This window comes from Hermetia illucens, chromosome 1 (genome assembly GCF_905115235.1).
Source record: "Hermetia illucens chromosome 1, iHerIll2.2.curated.20191125, whole genome shotgun sequence".
NCBI classification, from domain to species: Eukaryota; Metazoa; Arthropoda; class Insecta; order Diptera; family Stratiomyidae; genus Hermetia; species Hermetia illucens.
This window is the reverse complement of record NC_051849.1, coordinates 183,504,450-183,512,232: the sequence shown is the minus strand read 5'-3', so window position 1 is coordinate 183,512,232 and position 7,783 is coordinate 183,504,450. Positions and strand designations below refer to the sequence as shown.

Sequence of the window (7,783 nt, the reverse complement as noted above, 5' to 3'; positions counted from 1 at the left end):
GAAAAGGACTAATTTCTATTTATTTACAAACATCAGGGCTAAAGGCAGATGAACTATGCATTTGAATTTAATCTCGCAGATGGCGCTAGTCATATATGGTTGACACCTTAACTTTTAACGACTCTTTCAAATTTCCTCCGCGTCAGTATTTACCAATGGGGTGCATTATCTCTTTATAACACTCTATTGAACAGTTGAAATCGTTTACGCGGTTACCTATACGGCGCATTCATAGTAATTAGAAATATAACTTGAAATTATTTCGAATTTAGAAAGTTCGTTATTATTTTAGACTCAAACCACTTTCCCGAACAACCCAACTGAACACTTTCACCCTGTGGTGAAAATTTGCAAGAAAACTGCATTTTTAATGAAAAGCCGGCAGTTGGCAATCAGCTGGATACGATGGACGCTGGGTTCAAGGGACTTGCAAGCCGGTTCGCGCGCGACGCTGCGGGCATCTAGATTGCACTCCGATTGGTTGTCCTTGACGTGGGCTGGAAAACAAAACTGGGGAAAACTCGCCTGTTGCGTTGCGATTTCGTCATGCATTGAAAACTCGTTCTGTTCTGTGGCTTTATCGAAGGCTCTACTTCACCTACCAATGGCCAACCAAACAGGGCACCTGTGCGTGTAATTGATTCAATTGTTTTAAGGGTGAACGGGAATTCATCAAGTGAATAAGTGAATTTACCAATGTTACGACGGATTCCGCTTAGGAACAATCCGTGGAGTTGTTAGCGGTGCTTGCCGTGGAAGTGAATCGTGTTTCAGTGGTTGCAGTGATTCTTTAGCTTTGGCAAAGATGGAGTTCGATGCAAGGAATAATAAAACAAAGGAAGGCAGGCTTTCGGCAGTCTCAGACAGATATAGGTAAATTTAGACCTTTCAATGCGTTGGTAAAGTATCCGCTCAATTTGCACTTCGATTTGAATTTCAGGATAAAATTCGCAGTTGAATTTGCAAAATGCCAAAGTAGAGGTTGTCCCCAATATTCTACTAATAAGGTCGGGATGGTGGTCGGTAGGCCATCCACTTGGTTTTGCACAATGGCTTCGACCTTTCAATTGCGAGACACCCACGTGTTCCGTTTCTTACAATCACTTTGCTCTGCCTCCTTAATTCCTTGTGCTGATTTTGAATCTTGAATTGCGTTGGATCCTACTTGGTACGTAACATTACGGATTTATTTGCAGACAGAAAAGACGGAATTTTACTTGTATTTTTTTCCATTTCTCTTCAGGATGAATATTTAGTGAAAGTGTCTACGTTTTGCTTCTGGCATCAGGACAATCAACGTTTGGAGTATGCTGCAGTCCACCTGCCTCGAAAGGAATTAAGGTTAGATTTCTAACAATTTCAAAAATAAAAAGGAAAGTTAAAAGTTTCGGGTCGAAAGTAGGTCAAACTTGTTGTGTCGATAGAGATTTTAACTTCCAATGCAAGGTTTCATATTTCCAATTCCTTCCTTCCTTGTAAATAATAACAATCGTTGGGGCGACAGTTCAATTGCGGCCTTGAAACGTGTTAGAGCAGTTCATTCAAGACCGTAGCGGTACACTACAGGAGGTACGTTGTAAGAACAATGGGCTCCTCTGTGATTATTACCTTGATTTGAGTCTGGTACTCATTTACAGCTGAGTCGACTGGTGTCCGGCATCCAGACATGATACAAATCTCCCTGCCAGCAGCGAAGTTAGAACCGAGACCTAGCGTTTTAAGGACTGAGCCATCCGGGCACGTAAATGTAAAAGTAAAATTATATTACCAAGTTCTGGTGTGGAAAGGTGACCTTTTGCTAGGGGCCATACTACACTGGTAAGGCAGTCACGAATTATATTTCTATGATTTGACCCAGCATAAAATTCTTTACTCTCCATTTAATCTATCTCTTGACTCAGAAAGGGGTCTGTGTGTGTGTGACGGGGGAGGAGTTATAGCTTCTGAGCACTCAGGCCGTAGTAGCCGATTGTACTCGACAGTCCCATCTAAAGGAACATCACGGATTCGTTTATGTATCGCAGGATTTCTGTAAATATATATGATGCTACCCGTCGCAATTGAAAAACATAGACACCGAAGATCTGACGTCTGATGCGTCCATAGGCGGGGCATTTACAAAGAAAACTCACCGTGGATTCCGCTTCCTAATTACAGGAGGGGAACGTATCATCTTGAATAATTCCTATTCTGAACATATGTCCAGGTACTGAATTATGGCCTATCACAACACTCCTGCTTTTTGACGGGGTAAACTCTGCAATACGCTCGTTCGGTTCTCACAGGGGTTTGGTGTGTCCAGCAGCATTTACGCTCTGCCACCTGTCATTGTGGGAAACTTCTTCCCAGTTTTTGAAGACAGCCTTAGCCAATGCTGCTGATACTCCAATTCCAGGTTCCAGTCCTGACATTGGGGAGATTGAACCCTGTTTTGCTAAAGCATCCAAGATTTCATTTCCCTCTACGCCACAATGACCAAGTACCCAGAGTAATTCCACCGTATTGAATCTAGAGATAAAGTTCAAACGGTTTCTGCTTTCTTAAACGATTTTCAAGGTGATCAAAGGACCACTCAAGGCCCTCCGTGCAGCCTGGCTATCACTGCAGATTGCAATGCGACTGGCCTCCAACCGCTCGTCAATCAATGAGTTTGCCGCCCTTAGGATCGCATTAACTTGGGCTTCAAAAACCGTTGCATATTCTCCCAAAGGAAAAGCCCACTTCTCGTTTTTATTTGAGAGGTAGACTCCGGCTCCAGAACCCTGTTCTGTTTTTGAGCCATCGGTGTAGAAGATTTCCAAATATCCCGCCACGCATTCTTCTGGGACTTCCCAGTTCTCTCTACGCTTCAGGGTAACTTCATATTTTCTACCAAACAGATGTATGGGGACACGAGAATCGGACGGCATTATAAGAACTTGATTATACATATTATACAGTAGTACTCCCAGTACCTCTTCCAATGCGCTGTACCCCCGTTGTTTCCCCATAGATCTAATCAAATTAGTCTATGAGCTGTTCTCATTGCAGTGCTTTGAATAAATATATCCAGTGGCTGCAAATTGAGTAGTGTATTTAGAGCTGCGCCGGATGTCGTGCTCATGGGACCAGTGATATCCAGACAGACAGTTCTTTGCTGTGCGGTTAGTTTACGGTGAAAACCTTTTTGTCTCACCTTAACCCACCACACTACGGGCAATCATCGGCCTAATAATAGCAACGTATACCCACATAACCACTTGCACAGCCCGTAGGCCCATGAGAGATCGTTTGATCTTTACCTCTACATGTTTGTTCCAAAGAAGTTTTTATTTGGGTTACCTGAATGTCTGATGCACCAACTGTCTATCAAATCAACGGCATTTTGTATATTTCTATACTTCTTGATCATAAGAAAGAGGCAGAGTCTAGCCGGTTCGGTTCTTCAGAGCCAGTCCATAGCATTCACAAAAGAAAGCAGCTCTCCCACCCTGCGGCTAGAAATCTCTCTGCGGTCCCCAAAGAATGGTTTACCCAGTGATCGTAGCTTGACTTTAGCTCCGCAACTTCGGCAATGCGAATTGTAGGGTATACCCCTATGGGCCAGTGCCCCGTGTAGACCGCCGTAATCTTGAATGCATTTGCACGCGTCTGGCGCAGGAGCTGTCGTGCTCGGATTCTTGTAAGCGGGCCAAATTCTCCTTGACTTGGCATAGCTCGTAAGCCTTCGTCATCTTAGGCCCGCGGCTGCTAGATAGTGTAAGTAGACTCGGCCCCCGACAGCCGCGATCGGAGCACCGACTGTATTCGCTGAAGGACTGCCAAAAGCAGAGCCTCATCTGGCCAATCCGTCAGCCCGTTCATTCCCCTCTATATTCCTATACCCCGGACCCCAGAAGAGAGTGACCTTGAGCGTGCCGCCCAGACGGTTCAGCGCGTCTCTACACTGCCCCATCAGCCTGGAAGATGTCGCCGAGTACAAAGCTCTGATAGCCGCTTGGCCGTCGGTCAGAATGGATATGTTATGCTTGGGGCTCGAATCTCGCTCCAGCCATCGGTAAACTTCCAATATCGCCAGCACTTCCGCCTGGAATACACTGGCAAAACCTGGGAGACCATATGACTTGGATACACTGTGTGTATTCGAGAATACACCCGCGTCGACTCCACAGACCATCTTTGATCCGTCCGTAAAAAATACTGTGTCACAATCTTTCAACACGCCACCGGTCTTCCATTTTGCCCTGGTTGCAAAGTCCACAGCAAAGTTTCTCGTGAAGTTCAGCTTGCGTGTGGCATGGTTCGTGGGGAATTTCCCGAAGTACTTCGCCTAGAATGTGGTCTGTGGTCCTAGAACTTCGCTGCCCACCATCCGGACTCACGTAGTCTAACGGCACTACACGCTGCAACGTATTTAATGTAGACGTCTAGGGGGAGGGGATGCAGGAATACCTTAAGAGCAGCTACCGGACAGGACTGCAGAGCCCCATTAGCCCCTGCATACGAATCCCATTAAGCTTCATCCTATTTTTTACTCAAGGCCCGCCACGATACAATAGGGCCATCCATTAGAATCGGATGCACTATAGCGATGTACATCCAGAGAACCATTCTCGGCCGGAGACCCCATTTCTTTCCAAAGGTTCTCTTGCAGCCATAGAAGGCTATACAAGCCTTCTTAACCCTCAGTTCCATGTTCAATCTCCAATTTAGCGTTGGATCCAGGATTACACCCAGAAACTTTACATTAGAGGAAAGAACCAATCTTCGTTCATTCAGCCGTGGTAGATGCAATTCAGGTATCCTTGTCTTGGTGGTGAATAGCATCAGTTGTGTTTTGGGTGGGTTTATGCCGAGTCCGCATCTTGCGGCCCACAGGCACACCTTTCGCAACGCTCCTTCCGCTCATAATGGACAGAAACATTCCTGATACTAATATCACCAAGTCGTTGGCATACGCCATCACCTTCATCCCGCTTCTGTCCAATGTACGCAAAATTTTTTCCATTACTATTAACCAGAGCACCAGAGAGATGGCGCCACCCTGGGGCGTCCCTCTGTTCACAGCTCTGGTCAAATGGTTGCCTCCTAGATCCAACTGGATTATCTTGGTACTTAGCATGGATATAATCCAATGCGTGAGATACCCATCCAATCCAATACCGGTCAAGTCTTCCTTGATGGCGTTGGTACTAACGTTGTTAAAAGCTCCCTCTATAACCGTGCCGATTACCTCGTGGAGGGCGGTTTCCAGTGGATTTTCCTTTGAGGTAGATATGCTGGAACTTAGAGAAAGGCGTTCTCTCCATAATCGTCCTTAAGTGAATGTCCAGGATGGTCTCTAGGGTCTTCAGCACGAAAGAGGTCAGGCTGATTGGTCGAAAGTCCTTCGCGAACTCATGACCGCGCCTGCCCGCGTTCGGTATGAAAACCACTCGTGTGCGCCTCCAGGACTGTGCGTACGTATCCTAAAGAGATGCTGCTCCGGTAAATCTCAACAAACCACGGCACAACCCTTTCCTGCTGCTTCTGTAGCATGCCATCCGGGCCTGGAGATTTATATTCGGAGAAGCTGTTTATAGCCCAGCCAATCCTATCCTCGGTTATTACCAATTTGATAGTCTCGCACAGCTGGGGTGGCCACAAACCCTCCAAGCAAGGTTCTGACTCACAGTCCTCCTCGCTGGCGGGAAAGTGCGTTTGAACCAGCAGCTCCAAGGTTTCGCTAGAACGTTCCGTCCAGGTACTCGCTACAACCAATTTAAGGGCAGTGGATTCCAGGCTGGAAGCCACTAGTCCGTCTGCTGCCTCGCTCCGAGTGGTCCCTGCGGTTGGTTTCAGCACAGCGGTGCTACGGCGGGCGCCGAGTGTACTACTCTCGACGGCTACTGTCTTCTGACTGGAGGCCAGCAACTCGTCCTCCGTGATGCGCCTGGCATCACCCCCTCTTCTTCTATCGTCGTTTTTTTTTGTTTTTAAAAATTGCCTGGGTCCCACGCTTAGTCCGGGAAGAATGTCCACCCTGGCTGGACCGTTCAACAGGCTAAGGGTCTTATTTGAAACTGAAGGTGCCCAAGGTATTCAGAGTTCGCATACTAAATACCAAACACCCCATTGGCCACGCAGCCCTCAGCGTATGCTGTTCCACCTTGGCTTGGGGTCCTATTGGCACCTTCTCCGGTGCAGGGAGGAAGATCCCCGAGTTTTTGCTTCAATCAATCCCCCCGCCAGATCTACTTGCCCCTAACACATGACCAGCAGACAAGCTTGTCAGTTGGATGAGCCTACTCCCAGCCCGGCCCTACACACTCTTGGCCCGCCCGAAAACGGATTCCAGCGGCCACCATGAGGAGGAGGTCGTGTGAGGACTTGCCGAATTATAATCAGCATAATCAGACCAGGTCACCTCGGGGTTAGGTACTTCAGGCAAAAATCTTAGAAACTTAATATCTTCCCTCAATTCGCTAGAAACACGGCAAATCACACATTGATTACCAAATTTCTTTCCCTGGAATATCTTTTTGCGATCTACTAGAGGCAGTAGTCGCTTGGAAACAGATCGTCAGAATAAGCTGGGCTGTTCAAGCAATTCAAAGTGTAATTCGTTCAAATTCACCATTTTTTTCATCTATTTTGGAGGCGGTGTATTGCTCTGTTAAAAGAACAATTGACGAATTTACCCTTCGGGAGGTAGTCGATTAATAAAACACGCGTGAATGTGAGTTTAATAGTAGCGTCAAACTAAAAACTTTCCGCCGTTATCAACTACTGACCCGTTATTATGAATGGGATGCACCCCCTTTTCGAGTTTTCTAGAATTAAAATTAATAGAGCTAATGCACTCTGAGAAGTTGGAACTGCATTTTCCAAATCATTAAATAATTTTGTTAAACATAACCATTTGAATGAATTTCGATTTAATATTTTTATTTCTTTTATTTTCCAGGTTATTGTTTAAGAACGTAATGTAAAAGGACGTCCAAGGTCAGTAAAACTTTCTATTATGGAAGAAATTGGCAAATAAGAAAAGGAAGCAAAGATCAAACAATAAGAAAAGATATTTAACACTACCTAAGATACGTGCTTCCTGTTAACGAAAGTGAGAAAAAATACGCCTGAGCATGGCTTTTAAAGCATAGACCGACGATTAGCATAATAAATCAAATTTAGGCTTCAATTAGTCATATTAGTTCTTAGTTTTAAGAAATATTCATAACAATATGATCCTAGTAAGATAAGGTATTATCAAAAATGTAATAAGATCGACGGAATTATCATGATCGTAAAGGATGTCCACTCGTACAAAGTGAATACTTAAAGTTACGCTATTAGGATATAGACGGAAGATTACTCTGCAATACGATAAAGTATCTTTATGAAAAATCTTCATTTGGTTGATGCTTTATAAATTGAATGAAAGAAAAGTAATGGATATTAATGACTCAAGTGTTCGCTGAGAAAAATCAAATTAATATAATAATAATCGTTGGCGCAACAATCCATGTTGGATCAGGGCCTTGAAGTGTGTTAGAGCACTTCATTCAAGACCGTAACGGTACACCACAGTAGACTGTAGGAGGCAATGTGGTCAGCATTGCGCTCGCCCGAGATTATTACCCTGATTTGACTCAGGTACTCATTCACAGCTGAGTCGACTGGTATCCGACGTCAAATCACGATACAAATTCCACTGCCACCAGTGAGATTTGAACCGCGACCTTCCGTACGACAGCCTTGCGCTCTAACCACTCAGCTATCCGGACACAAAAATCAAATTAACTTCGTGTTAACCATGCGTTGGCTC

At 45.1% G+C, this 7,783-nt stretch overlaps 1 long non-coding RNA gene across 1 annotated transcript; it reads left to right on the top strand.

Moving 5' to 3' along the window:
• Window positions 1-395: 395 nt before the first annotated feature.
• Window positions 396-7,445, top strand: LOC119661619. Its single transcript, XR_005250604.1, has 4 exons — window positions 396-873; window positions 941-1,168; window positions 1,244-1,341; window positions 6,926-7,445. It is a non-coding gene; the product is annotated as an uncharacterized LOC119661619 (long non-coding RNA).
• Window positions 7,446-7,783: the final 338 nt, after the last annotated feature.